Below are 15,837 nucleotides of genomic sequence, written 5' to 3' on the forward strand. Positions count from 1 at the left end.
GATATTCTACGTGTCTTTCTCACATCTGTGGAGAACCAAATAACCTTTTGTTGATGAATAATGACTATTGGGCTAGAAGGGATCTGGAGAAGGGGATTTTCCTTGGGTCCTCTAAAAGGCATGCTTTGAATGGCCCTCTACTGTGGCCACTTATAAAAATGCTCCTAGTGCCTTGATCCACTGAGAAAAGTTTAAGAAAACAAATATAGTTTGAGTGGCTGGTCCATTGCCAAAGACCAAACAAGTCAATCATTCCCTTTGCTATGTATTTCTCCTGAAGCCCTGCTGCAGACACATTCTGTCAGCTGGCCTACCACGGATGTTCTTGTTGTCTTGATTCTGTTTTCTCCCCCTTTATCAATAATTCCCAGATTGGATATGATTCCTTACTTCTTTAAATTTTCTTTAAAATTGCATTGTCCCGGGATGGCTGGGTGGCTCAGCGGTTTAGCACCTGCCTTCAGCCCAGGGCATGATCCTGGAGCCCCAGGATCGAGTCCCACATCAGGCACCCTGTGTGAAGCCTGCTTCTCCCTCTGCCTGTGTCTCTGCTTCTCTCTCTCTCTCTCTCTCTCTGTGTGTGTGTGTCTCTCATGAATAAATAAATAAAATCTTTTTTAAAAATTGCACTGTCCCTGAAAATGTCCATACTTGCTTTCAGTCCACAGTCACAGATGGACAATAAGTTCCTCAATAGCTGCCTCATTTGTTTCTAAAGATATTTGAAGGAATGGAAATGGAAGAGTGGCAGAGTTCCTGCCATAGTTTCATTACTACTTTATAAAAGGCAGAGAATAAGACCAAACCTAGTGAATAATCACTCTTCATGTGATTGCATTAGAATTTTGGCTGTATAGCTTTGTCTTCATTATAGGAAAAAGAATCTCTCACATTATATAGTAGAAGCTAGAGTAGCATTGGATATATTGTAGATACTTGATAAATACATGCTTACTGATTTAATCAGCATATTCTTTTCCAATTGGCAAATTGAAGAGAGTAGATATACAAACTGAAGTCTCATTTTTCATAATCCCTGGGAACAGAGTTAGGAAAAATGGTAGAAGAAGGAGTCTTCCACTCCTTTAAACAATTTTATAAGACATATCACTAAGATTTTAAGTAGAGTTGAGGTAAATGAACAGCTTCCATCAACTGTCATATATTATGGATATATGGTTAAAGTAAGAGTGTTTAAACTATATTATTAGAACTTTGCAGCATGTAATACTATGAGGTCTAAAAGACTGACAGCAGAAATGACTTCTCAGTAATTAAGAGATCTGACTTCTCAGTTAAATCTAAATCTCATAAAGAATCCTCTTTTTGAACAATGAGCATATTAGCCAAGTATGTTATGGTGAACCACTATGGGTTCAGCTGTGTATTTTGTAAAATGAGAGGTTGACTATATACCTGGATCTCAACACTGGCTATACATTAGAATCACCTTGGTAGCTTAAAACACACACACACACACACACACACACACGGATGCCCAAATACTATCCCCAGATATTTTAAGTCATTGGATTTGTCATTTTATATGTTATTTTATTTATAATTCTTGCTCTATAAAAATTACAAAAATAGAGATAAAAAGAGGAAAATATATCCTCAAAGATAATCACTGTTAAGATGTTGGTGTGTTGTATGTACTTAACTTATGTGGCACCATGGGCTTCCTCCCCACCTGCTTCCTTCCTGGAACATCTGTTCCTCTACCTGTCTATGTAAAGTAATAAGGAAGCATGGAAAAAATGCTAGCAGTTGAAACCTGGAAGCCTGAAGGATCTGGTTGCTTCAGAATGAGCAGTTGTGAACCTCTGCCCTTTCCACCTTATTCTTCAAAATCTGAACTGTCTCCTGCCCTCCATTCTGTACTCAAAATGGAGGTGACTGAAAATGAGTGGTAACTCACAGGCTGTATAAATGAGAAGGCAAGTTTCTGAGGAGCAAGCAGAGGGGATAAAAGATCCAAAAAGCTGTGAGGAGGCAAAAATCAGGAGGGAAAAAGTTCTGGAAGGTGCAACAGCACCCTGAGGTGCTGAGCCTCAGGGATAAGGCCAGTGGCTTTGTGCCTGGGGCTGCTGGTGCAGCAAGACTAGCTGACCAAGCTACTGATGCAAATCTTAAATCTCTCACACTGTGATCTTTCCATGGATTAGAATACAATGATAGAACCTGAAAAAAATGACTAAACTTTTCGAAGATCCAGCATGAGTTTGGTTAATAGTAAGGGCATTTTGTTGCTTTTTACTAAGTGAATCTCTGTATCTCACCCCACCCCAAAGTCCCCTTCCATGATAAAGGACCAGGTCAAGGGTGATATTAAGAAGATCTAACAACTGGTTTATCAGAGCTTCCATCAGTGGAGGCATGCCCCACAACTGGAGTGGTATCTGTAACTTTTCAGCTACTAAATTGTTCATAATATGCATGTGTTCCTGGGGAATGACTGATACAGGAGGATGGGTGGTCTCTATTGATCTGAAGATATAGAAACGTTTTAATATTGTAACAATAAATGATTAACAGTTCTGAGTATAGTGCTGGAATTATACATATCTATTTATTCTTTACAAAAATAAGATCATGTTGTACACATAATTTTTATTTTTGCCCTTTTTCATTTAATATATGATCATAAATGTCTTCCCAAGCCGTAAGGTAAGATTTTTAAAATGTTATTTATAAAAGGTGGCATAAAATCCCATTGACTGAACTTATTAGCACAACTGATTTCATCATTTTCTTATTACCAGACATTTACATGTTTTCTCTCTTTTTTTTTTTTTTTTTTTTTTGGAGAATCACAAGTTTTGTGGCTATTCTAAATAATGCTATAATATTGCATATATTTTTCCACATTTTTGGCTGTTTCCTGTGGATGTATTCCTAGAAGTGAATATGGGAGTCAATGCATTTGACTCTTTGTCAAGTTGGCCTCCAGAAAGTTTAAACCATTATAATCTCCCCAAGCAGGCCTTGTGAGCATATACTTCAACTTTCTTAATGATACCATACATCATTTTTTTAAATTAATGTTGTTGTGAAAGCAAGAAAATAGTATATACTTTTCAATGGCTATTTCTTTTATTCTTCCTAAAAGTTTTTTTCATCTGTTTATGGCCATTTTATGAATTACTTATTAGTCTCCTTATATCTTCTTATTTCAAGGCATTTATTTTTTTCTGATTGATTTGAAATACCTTTATATACAGTAGGTACACCAATTTTCCACCTGTTATCTGTGTTTCAGTTATTTTCCCTGTTTGCCACTTAAGTTTTCAGGTATTTTGTTGGTTTTTGAAAACCACATCTTCAAAATTTATGGATATTGCTTTTACAAAATTTATTTCATTACTTTTATGATTAGAGAGGTCAGAATTTGTGGGACCTTTGGCTTATATATATTTAAATTATATTTAACACTTAAGTATAACTAATAAGAAATTTCTTTTTTTTTTAAAGCATGGGTTTTCATTTTTTTTAATTTTATTTTATTTATTTATTCATGAGAGACACAGAGAGAGAGAGAGAGGCAGAGACACAGACAGAGGGAGAAGCAGGCTCCATGCAGGGAGCCTGATGTGGGACTCGATTCTGGGTCTTCAGGTCACACCCCAGGCTGCAGGCAGTGCTAAACCACTGAGCCACCGGGGCTGCCCTAATAAGGAATTTCTAAACTTTATTTTTATATGCTACAGGTTTTCCCCCCAATAGCCAATTATTGAATAATTTTCTCTTTCCTTGCTAATTTGTAATGGCAACCTTATCATACACTAAATCATTACTAACTCCCTACAGGAGGCTCTTCCTACCTCCTATTCACTGAAATGGTGGCTTGGAAAGCAGGAATCCAGAACTGCCCTCTCTGCAAGTGGTGTACACATGAACTTGGGGATATAGCCAAAGTGCACCTCAGGCACATTCCACAGAGTCTTGTGGTTAGTCCACAGTCAAAGTTCTGAGCTTTTTTGTGTTTCCAGCAGAGTTTTGAATTCTAGAATTTTTGAAGGAATTAAAAAACTTAGAGCAACCCTAGAGTTAGCAAAACCTATGCTACAATCACTTCTACAGGACAACAATGTCTCCCAGTCCCTATGATAGTATCCACTGTCAATGTACTCTTCATGTCTCTGTCACTGTCTGAAGAACAATCATAATGATGGTTAATAACTATTAACCTATTAACTAATAACTAGTTACATCATTTTTATTATGTATCAGGCAATGTACTAAACCCTTTCTAGAAATCAATTAATTTAACTTTCACCTTATGAAGTAGGTACTACAAATTATCCCCATTTTACAGATGGGGAAACTGAGACATAGGGCAGGAAAGTGATTTACCCAAAGTCATGCAAGTAGTAACTGGTGAAACTCAGAAAAGGCTGCAGGCTGTCAGGCCTCAGATTCCACTGTCTGATCCATGTGCACTATTGTATATAACTGCCCTTTGACTCAGAAGGCAAAGCTCTCACGTATTCCAGCAAACGAACTTGTGACCTTTCTTTGGCACTAGATGGTCATTCTATGTTCCATTCTCTCTAACAGAGCCTATGCCTGGCTCTCCACTCTGCTGTACAAGCTGCATGGCTCAGCATTCTAACAGACACCACTGTCCTGGAGTTTAAATTCATTTGTAGCAAAAATAAAATTTACACATTAACTGAAAATTGGAAATGTATCTAGTTGGTTGTACACCAGGGAGAGAACTAAAGTTTGTGGTAATAGCATAAAGATTCTAAAGTGATGTTGACTGAATTCTTTTATCATGTTAAGATAAATATCAAATGATCAAGGAAAAATAATTCTTAAACTGAAACACAGAAAAAGCATGAAATTTTGCTAATTTCTTTTTTTAAAAAATATTTTATTTTTAAATAACCTCTACACCCAACATGGGACTTGAACTCATGCCCCAAGATCAAGAATTGGATGCTCTACCAATTGAGCCAGTCAGGTACCCCCTCTAATTTATTTTCTAATGCCAGCAAAACCAATAACACACACACACACACACACACATACATACACACACAGAGGCACCTACAGAAGAATTCAATTTGTGAATACAGAGTTCTAAGTTTTAAATTAAATTTTACCAGATCAACTTCAGTTGGATATTGAAAGAATAATGCATCATGATCAAATAGTTTATCATTTATAAAGATGTTTTGATTTCTTGACATCTATTAATAAAATATATCACACCACTAGAACAAAGGAGAAATACATGATAATGTGAGTAAAGAATCTAAAAAAATGCTTAACAGCTAAAGGTTTACATTCCAAGTATGGTTAAGCACTTTATTTCTAATCAATTCTAAATATCATATTTAACAGTAAAACAGTAGAGGATGAAAGAGGACAAACTTTACCTAATGCAATAAGTATGAAGCAAAAGACAGAGAGAGAGATAGAGATAATAATCACAAAGGGAGAGCAAAATTATCATAATTTTAATAATAGCTAACTTTTACAGATGATTCATGTTCCATGTACTGTCCTAACAGTATCATTTGAATTAGGCTATTTATTTGCCTCAACAATTTTATGAAGTCATATCTTTATTCCAATTTATAGAAGAGGAAATTGAAACATAGAGAAGTTTAATTATTTCCCCATAGTTGCACAGCTATTAAGTAGCAGAACAGAATTTGAAAACACTCCATCTGGTTTTATCCTGTGCACAATGATGGCATAAAAGAATTAATGACAAACTCATTAGAAGTAGTAAGATTTGATTAAGTTAGATTTTAAAAGAAAAATAAAACTAGATAGTTCTCTGTAATAAATAATATAAACAGAAAATAACTCATTACAATGAAAATATAAAATGCTCAGGAATAAATATTTAAAATCTGAGGAAAACTACGGATTTTTAAAAAAGATTTTATTTATTTATTTATTAGAGACAGAGAGAGAGAGAGAGAGAGACAGGCAGAAGGAGAAGCAGGCTCCATGCAGGGCGCCTGACGTGGGACTCAATCCTGGGTCTCCAGGATCATGCCCTGGGCTGAAGACAGCACTAAACTGTTGAGCTACCCGGGCTGCCCCCAGATTTTTGTTGAGCAATATAACAGAAAAGTTGAATTGATGGAGATATCTGTCATAGTCCCAGAAAGAACAACTAAATAGAATAATACATTTTAATTATTACACAGATTCTTTTGTATGTTTAATGTGATTTTAATAAACATTTCAATAGTTTTCTGGGAGGTGGGATTTTTACAAATGATTCAACTTTTTATTTGTAAAAACAAATGGGTAACTTTATACTTTAAAGAAGAAAAAAATATTAAACTATTTGCTTATCTATACATAGAATCTCTCTGGAAGAGTACATAAGAAACTGCTTACATTGTTTTGCTTCCAGGGAGGGGAATTGGATGGCTAGAGAGTATGGCAGGGTGGGAGATTATTTATTGGATATTGTTTTACATCTTGAACACATATTAATGTATTGTCTTTCAAAAGCAAAAATTTAAAAAAAGGAAACAGAAAAATGACTAAGGAGATCCAATAAAATTGAAAAAAAAGTACTGAGGCAATTTTCCTCTATCAAATAGTAAAATATGATAAAATTATTAAATTTTTAAAAATGAGATTCTGTCTAGATTCCCAGAACCTTATAGAGAGCCTAGAAGCCTGCCCGGCACCAGCATGGACACTGAAAGCTAAAAGGTAGACTGGGCTTTTGAGCAAAGGGAAGAGTTTTATCTGGAAGGCAAGTCTTAAAGGACAGAACACCAGAAACAGAGGACAGGCAAAGTAGAAGTACTCCAGGTTGTGTGAGCTTTCCTGGAGAATTCATTTCCTTCTGACGTGGTTTTCCTGCCCCTTCCAATTTCCACAAAAAAACAGTGGTGATATGCCATGTATTCATTACCAAGGAGGATCCAACTTAAAGGGTAGATGTTTTCTTGACCTGGGAAGACCAGTTGTCCATGTGACATTATGTGAATCATGTTAAGAATCATCGGTATTCACTGAGTGATTACTCTGGGCCATGCATAGTTCCAACTGCTTTGTATGTATTACTTCATTAAATCTTTACAATAATCCTTGTTATAACTATCTTTATAACAATCCTATAACCACAATTAGCACTCACTGAATTATGAGCCAGGCATGGTTGCAGGGGCTTTGTATGTAATCATTAATTCCATCTATATAAGCAATCCTTTAGAGTAGCTTCATCTTAGTTTACAAGGTAGGAAAGTAAGGTGTAGAGATGTTAAACAGCTGGGTCACACAGTAAGAGGTGGAACTGGCATTGAACTCTTCAGTTTGGCTCCACTGGCCATTACAGCATTACACTCTATCCCCTTCAATACCTCTGTGTTTCAGTCTTCACATGTAAAAAGTGAGGGAATTGGATTACACACTCAGTGAGGTGCCTTCTAATTCCAAAATACTGCTATTCTAAGTCAAAACACTTGCAGGATCTATCCTGAAATTGTTTTCTGCTCTGACTACCTGAAATCAGAAGCTTGTGAACCTATCTTAACTCTTCCTTAGATCAGTGGTCATGTGTTGGCCAAGTTGTGGCCAAAACTCTAGAACACTATTTTTAAATAGCACTAAGTAATCAGAAGGACAAAAGTGTCAATTCAGATGAATTTCAGGTGTCCCTCTCACAGTTCTTAAAAATAAGATTTGTTTGTTTTTGTTTTTTTTTTCTAAAAAAAAAAAAAAAACAGCAGACTGTGCTCTGATTTACTATGGTGAGTTACAGAACAGAGAAATGGTCTCAAGGTTACTCACAATCAAACCATAGGGTATCGATGTCAAAATAATTCTTTTTTTGTTTTTATCAAATGCTGTTTATGAGTGGCCTTGTTTATTGGCCTGAGCTCCCTAAATGGTCTTTTGGAGAAAACATTCACAGGTTGCTGCACAGAACAAATGTGTTCAGTAGGAGTATAATAAAGAACCTGGCTTCTGAAGCTTCTGTGATGAAACCCAAGCCTGGACCTTGCGAATGATACCCAGCTTCTATCATATCAGCTCCGCAGGTCACATTTCAATGTAACCCCAACCTGTTAGCCACTGACTCCTCTCCTAGGATCCTAGTGCCCTTCTCTGCTCCAAAGGCAGCCTGCATTCGAGACTGGATCCATCACTACCCAGGAAGAGGTCAGGCTGTCACCATGAGTAGACTCACTGGGCAGAGCTCATTGCAACTGAAAGTTCAGTGTGGGGTAGCCACTTCAGGGTTATCAGTTCCTGCCAGTCCCACTTGAGGTGTCACTACCTCTCTTTTCCTTCTTGTGCTAGGATTCATGAGTGGTAGATGGGGTAGGCTATCAGAACCCACAAAGTATAACTGTGGGGAAGGAGAGTATGAGAAGGGCTTGGGTTTTAGAAGCTAGAGTTAAAATGGCAGCTGCTCTTGTCCTATGTGGCCCTGGACAGGTCGTGTAACCTCAGACAACTAAAGATGCAACGTATCTCATAGGTTCTGTTGAGGTTTAAGTGACATAACAGGAGTAAAAAGTTTAACACAGCGCCATCACATGGGAACTGCTTAATAAACCATTTATTGCTCTTCTGATTAATGATACTGGTTAATACTCTTGGCTTGATCTCCTTTATTTCCTTTTGGAAGCTACTGCTCAGACTCCACATGGAGAGTGATTTTATTATAAGTCCATCTTGGTGGCTGACAAGCTGAGGACAGGCTAGGCTCACAGACTGAAGAACAGGCCATTTGCTAGCTATACAACACTCATTTTGCTAGAATACAACAGTTTTATGCTGAAATCCTTTTTGTATTGCTTGACTACTTTGAAGAAGGTGATATTAATTTTACAATAGGAAAAAATCTCAATATATTTTAAAAAACATTGTAAGAACTGGTTGATATGTAATAGTATAACACCTGTCACTTCAAATTACCATTTAAAAAGATTTAAATGATATTATGATAACCTGAGATGGAGACATCACCCTATGGTACCTTGGCTGGGAATGTATTGTCTAAATCTAATCATGAGGGAGCATCAGACAAACTCAGAAAGAGGAACTCAGTATTAAAAGAGAGAGAGATAGAGAGAGACTGTAATTTCAAAATGTCAACGTCATAAAAGACAAAGAAAGTGTGCAGAAATGTTCCAGAAGAAAGGAGACTAAAGACACATGACAACTAAATGTAATACCTAACTTAGACTGGATCAAGTACTGGAGGAAATGCTATGAAAGATGCTACTGGCTCACTAGACAAAATCGGAATGCAGACAGATTAGATAAAAATACACACACACACACACATATATACATATACAGAGAGAGGCAGAGATAAGGAGACACAGGACAGAGAGAAACAGAAGAAAGCCAACAATAAAGTAAATGGGGCAAAACGTTAACATTAGGTGAATCTGAGTAAAAAGACAGTCAAGTGTTCTTTATACCATTTTTACAACATTTCATTAAATTTGAAATTATTTTCAAACAAAAAGTTTACAAAGGATTAGAATGCTATTAAATATTGTACATGTGTATTTTTAAATTCTGAGGAACATTTAGAAATAGAAATATTTCTATGTAAAAGGACAGCCTTCCCGTTTTTTTCCTCCCCAACAGATCCGATAAAACAAGATCACTGATGAGCAAGTGACATTTTTAAGTTTTAAAAAGAGAAAACTGGGATCCCTGGGTGGCGCAGCGGTTTGGCGCCTGCCTTTGGCCCAGGGCGCGATCCTGGAGACCCGGGATCGAATCCCACGTCGGGCTCCCGGTGCATGGAGCCTGCTTCTCCCTCTGCCTGTGTCTCTGCCTCTCTCTCTCTCTCTCTGTGACTATCATAAAATAAAAAAATAAAAAAAAAAAATTTTTTTTTAAAAAAAATAAAAATAAAAATAAAAATAAAAAGAGAAAACTAAGGGCCCTTACTAAACATACAATCTATTTATTAGTTGAAAGCTAATAAGTCTGAGGTAAAACCACTATGATTTTAAGAGATAAATCAGAAAAGCTAAGATGTAGGTCATTCTTGATGTGAGTGGATTCTCAGAATCAGCTAACACTTTGCACTGACTGCTTGATGGGCTTCCTGATAGTTACAAGTACTAAATATGACTCCTGGTTGGATGTGGTCTTTCTGCAAGATGGTATATAACTATATACATCTTTTACACCAACCTTGCATGTATGTGCAGCTAGACCCTCATCTTCTCATCTTGTCTTCTCTGTCTTGGCGACAGGTGAAATGTTTGTTTCGTATGTGTCTGGTAATAAACATAGCTACACAGGTAGTAATTTTTCTTTCAGATTCCATTAAAATATCCTTGCATCCAAATGGTTGGATCAAAGAGAAGATACATGAATATCAATTACTCAACACAGTTGCTTAATAATTGTTAAGGAAATGTGGAGTTAATCAATAGAGGTGGCAAGAAAAGCTCAGTGTGGTGACCCAGACGATTTCTGAATAAGGGGTTGAACAGAGGGTTGGCTTCCTGAAATTGATCTGGCTAAGTTGCCAGACATAACATTAGGGTTGACTCAGGAGACCTATGGGACCCTGTGTACCTCCATTCCCTCTGGCTACCACTCCTGGATTCTCCTTGGAATATATACTAGGGCAAGAGGCCCCATTCCCAAGGGCAGTAGGGCTGTTCTATGGTGGAGAATAGTGATAATGACACCACTCTCCTAATCCCCAACCCACTGAATCACTTGCATTTTCATGCCTAAAACTGTGAATGGTAATTGTTTGGGTAAGTTAGTCGAGGGCTTCCCTTCAGCTAGACTCACAAGAGGAGCCAGGAGTGGACTGCTTTGTCACAACCTTTCCCAGGAGTTTGGTTGATGGGAAGGACTTTCCTGTGCCAAAGAGACAACAAGGAAGCAAGTAAGGTTGAGGGGTAGGCTTCCAGAAAACTTGTTTGACTAAACTTGGTCTTGAGAGGGCACTGGAAAAAAAAATTCTCTCATCTCTCATTTTCCCTCCTCTTCTCTTTCTTTTTTTTTTTATTTTTTTATTTTTTATTTTTATTTTTATTTTTTCGCTTCTCTTTCTTTACAAAAAGAGAGAGAAAGACCAAGCATTTCTCAGAGGCAACAGATATTCTGCTTCTAAACCTGCAGATTGGTGATTTACCAGCTAATCTTCCTTTATCTGGACCATCAATCTGAGAACTAATTACAGTATTCTCCTCAGTGTTCCTGAGTTTCATTCTAGGTACCCCTTCAAGGTTTTTCAACCTAAAATCATCAAATGAGCCCAAATTATTCCCTCTCCAATTTGTCTCTCCTTTGCCTGACTTTTCTCTGTTCTCTTCCCAAACCTCTTCGAAAATTTGCTTATTCTTCCTTTGGAGGCATCTGGTTGTCACACAGAATTTTCACTTTTGCTTTTTCAGCAAAGTGCAAATATGCACACGCTTAATTCTTTTTGTTTTATGTTCCCATTTTAGATGAAAAGTTAGAAATTAAAACCATCACATCTGTGTGTATGACATTTAAAAATTCACAACACAATAGAAGAACAGCTGGATTGTGAAAATACCACTTCATTAATTTGAATTTTCATTAATCTCTACTTCTTCATTAAAATATATGATTGATGAAGGAATAGTACTGTCTAGATCGAACATGGCTTTTGAAGTCGAGCAGATTTATACTTGAATCTCAGCATTGCCATTTTGTCTGTGGTAACCTTGAGTCAGTCATAACCTTTTAAAATTCCCTCATTGGTAAATGGAGGGAAAATAACAGTGGGGCAGTTGTGAGGATTAAATGATCTAGTCTGGGGATCCCTGGGTGGCGCAGCAGTTTGGTGCCTGCCTTTGGCCCATGGCGCGATCCTGATCGGGCTCCAGATGCATGGAGCCTGCTTCTCCCTCTGCCTATGTCTCTGCCTCTCTCTCTCTGTGTGACTATCATAAATAAAAAAAAATTTAAAAATAAAATAAATAAATAAATAAATAAATAAATAAATAAGCTAGTCTGTATTCAGTCCTGGGCACAGAGCCTGGCTCTGCTAAATGCTCAAAAAACATTTATTCCTATCAAATGTGATCTATGTAAAGTACCTGCAGAGTCTGTATCAAATAGATGTCCTTCCCATCTTTCCCTCCCAAAGACTAAATATCCCTCTACCTTAAATAAGAATGGATTTTACCCAAACCCCAGTCATTATACTTTCTGTCAAGGGACTTGAGATTTGATACCTTTTCATGCCATGTAGCAGGCTGAATGGTGGCCCTGAAGATACATTCATGTCCTAATCTCTGGAACCTGTGAATTTTACTGTATATGGCCAAAAAGGTAGATGTCGCCTTATACATCAAAAGATGTGATCAGGTTAAGGATGTTGAGAATAGACGTTTCTTCCTAGATTATGTAGGTGGCCCTAGATGTGATATATGCATTGTTACCATGAGAGAGAGGCAGAGAGAATTCTAAGACAGATGCACACAAGAGAGACACAGGCAGAGGACAAGGCCATGTGAAGATGGGGCACAGACCAGAGTGGAGGCACAAGCAGCCAGAAGCTGGAAAAACTAAGGAAGGATTTTTCCCCTAGAGAGTCCAGAATGAGCAGGTGTCAACATTTTGATTTCATACTTCTGCCCTCCAGAACTGTGAAACAATGCATTTCTGTTGTTTTAAGTCACCCAACCTATGGTACTTTGTTATGCAGCCCTACGACACTACTGCAGTGATTTAATCTGCACTGAAAGGCCCGGCCCTCCACTTACTGTCTCAGCAACTCTACCAGTAAAAAAGCCTGTGGGGTGGGCCCCAGCCCCCTCAGGTGCCCACAAACACACTGCTCATCAAACATGTTGCCTCCTAGACCCCAGGCAGGGCCAGGTGTGGGCAACATCCTTGGGACCACTTGTCTAGCTCCCATTCTCTCTCTGAGGTCTTGGGTTCCTCCTTCAGGCACAGCAAAGCTTTTCTTCCCACAATTAGAGACAAAGCTTAAAATGCAAATATCTTCAGTTACATAACATCTCCACTGCAGTAGGAACCTTTGTGTTCTGTAGTAAGTGAGTTTACTACAGGTCCCTTCCTGCATGTGGGCTTTGAGAGGGAAGACAGCCAGGAAGAGCACGTGGGACCAGAAGCAATGTTGCTATGGTGAAAGCAAAGAGCACAAAGCAGGAGTGGAGAGCTCTGCAGACCCAGGCTTCCTGCGTCACAATTTCACAAAGCAAGCCAGAAACACAGCTCTAATGCCTTTGGCCAGTCAGATAACCAGATCTTTAAGGCTCCCAGCAACCCTGCACATTTTACAGACAGAGATCAGCTTGCCCAGGTGCATACAAATGGCAAGAAAACTGAGACAGAATATGAGCAAATGCCATCCTTCCCTATGCCCCTAGCATAAGGATGCCTCATTACCCATACCAAAGAGAAATAAAGAAAAATGCCAGTGGAGGGATTCAGACTTAGCACATCTACATCATTTGAGCCCTGATGGTCATTCTGTGTCATATTTTTCAAGTGCATAATGCTAACCATTCTCTGGGAACTCATAAACCAGAGTTGCTTGAGTCCTACCACCACTCCATTGTAGCTATGGAGGCCAGAGACCACCCATGAAAAGAAGTTTCTCATTGTTCTGTTGTCTAGATAGAGAACACCTGGGCCTCACTCCCCTCTATGACTTGTTAGCTGGGTGTATTAGTACAAACAGGGTCCATCTTTTAACTTCTCGGTGCTTTACTCTTCCCATCTGAGACTTTAGGGAGATGGGTTGGATGCATGCTACTCAGTTTATGTTGTACATGGGATCTTCCTGGGGAGATTCTGTTAGGCCACACCCATACCAATTAAACTGGAGATCTAAGCATAAGCATTTTCAAAACCCGTCCATGTGATTCTCATGTGCAGCTAAGCTTGAGAACCAATGGGTTACATGACTTCTAAGATCCTTCCAGATATCATGTCTTTCCTAAACATCTGCATCTACTAGAATTTTGATTTTCTAAATATTCAGGATTCATGGAAAGCCTTCAAATAAAGCCCACATTTAACTTTTAGAGAGAAAGTCAGTTTGTCATGGTTTGCCCAACACCACCATATTGGTATTTAAAATCTATATAATGGTCTAAACCATTATGGCCTTTCATGCTTTTAAGAGGATGGAAGGGTTAATGTGATAATAGAACTATTCAGGTATCATTTAATTAATTACTATTCTAGGGGATGCTCTGAATGGTACACTGGAATTCTGAAAAAAAATAAAGTTTTCTAGTCAACTAGTATTAACTAAATTATTTGTTCTGAGGACTGCTAAATTCAAGCTGGAGATAGAGAAGTGAAGAGCCTTTTACATTCGAAGAACTCATAGTCCCCATAGTAATAATTATAATAGCAATAATAGTAACAAAAGCAGCCACAATTTTGAAGTACTTATGGCACGTTAGGCAATGTGACTGCTGCTTTTTGTATATTATTTTATATTCTCAAAGCAACTTTGCTAAGCCAGCATCATTTCCTCCATTTTATTGCTGAGGAAAGTAAGGCCCAGAGAGGTTAGGTAATGTTCTAAGGTCACTTCGCTAAGAAGTCGATCTGCCATTCCAACCTATGCTATTTCCACCATACCACAGCATCTCTTAAAGAAAGGATTGAGAACTAGAGATAGAGATGGTAGGGAGAAGGTTAACTTCGATGAGGGAGAGTTAGGACTGGGATGGAGGAAATGCTGTGAATTGTTCACATGAAAGGTACTATAAGAAAATAAATATTACAAATTAATATGTTAACAGTCTTATTTTGCATAACTCAACAATGTCATTTTTTAGACAGTATTAGGTCTTGGATTTAGGCATATTTTCACTTTTGGATGGCAGTAGGCATAGCGTAACAATCACTTTCTCTACGGTGTTCATCTTCAAATGCAGTTTGAACCAACACATTCTGAAGGTACACACATACACACACACACACACACACACACACACATACACACACATTTCAAAGTGAGTTAAGATGTGGAGATCAATCTACCTGTGTGTGTGTGTGTGTGTGTGTCCCTGTACATACAGTTACTCAGAGATGTAAATGTAGATCTAATATTTGAGAAAGCACTGAACTAAAATAATTCACCCATGAAACCAGATGTAGCTTGAAGGATAGTAAACACAGTATGGCCTAGAGCAGGAAAAGGGAAAAAGAGAGAAGCAGTGAATTTTCTTAATGAGGCTTTCACAAATCACCATTTTCATGCTGTAGCCAAAACAAGTAAATGACCAAAGGACTTGAAGATCCTGAAGAATACTCACAGATGACAGAAAGTGGTTTAGATAGCAGGTATTTTTAAAAATATTCTAAAAAATATTTATGACATTTACAGAGTGGAAATTTCCTGTACATCCACAGAAAAGATGCACAGTTGCACAAAAGTATTATGAATATGTAAACACTTCACAGGCAAAATGTCTACATGTAAACTATCTGGCTGAATACATGCTTTTTATGAGGATGAGTTGATTTCACAGCAATCTTTTCACGTGGAAAATGACCTCTACTCTGCAAATTATGAGTAGGAAATCTATCCTGTCATTACAAATAATAACATAGTGATAAATCATACAACCCCAGATGAGATAATAATCTACTAGAGCATAAATCTAGGTAACATCTATTCTTAAAAGGGAATCAAGAAGTATTTATAAAACTGTAGCAATGAGATATTGGGTTAATAGATTGAAAAGAGACATGTAATTTGTTCTTTTTATATTACTTACTATAACATTATTTTAGAAGATCTGAAAAAAATCAAATGAGAATAAAGATGATTGTATTTGAAATAGCTGGTGTGCTCGGAACCCAGTTCTTAAAATTTGTAGATTAAAATATTTTAAC

At 37.6% G+C, this 15,837-nt stretch overlaps 1 protein-coding gene across 4 annotated transcripts in view; it reads right to left on the reverse strand.

Annotated features, from left to right (window-relative positions):
• Positions 1 to 15,837, reverse strand: part of ANKRD55 (ankyrin repeat domain 55) — a 115,327-nt gene that overhangs the window by 68,565 nt on the left and 30,925 nt on the right. The window lies entirely within an intron of this gene.

Source organism: Canis lupus, chromosome 2, assembly GCF_011100685.1.
Source record: "Canis lupus familiaris isolate Mischka breed German Shepherd chromosome 2, alternate assembly UU_Cfam_GSD_1.0, whole genome shotgun sequence".
NCBI lineage: Eukaryota > Metazoa > Chordata > Mammalia > Carnivora > Canidae > Canis > Canis lupus.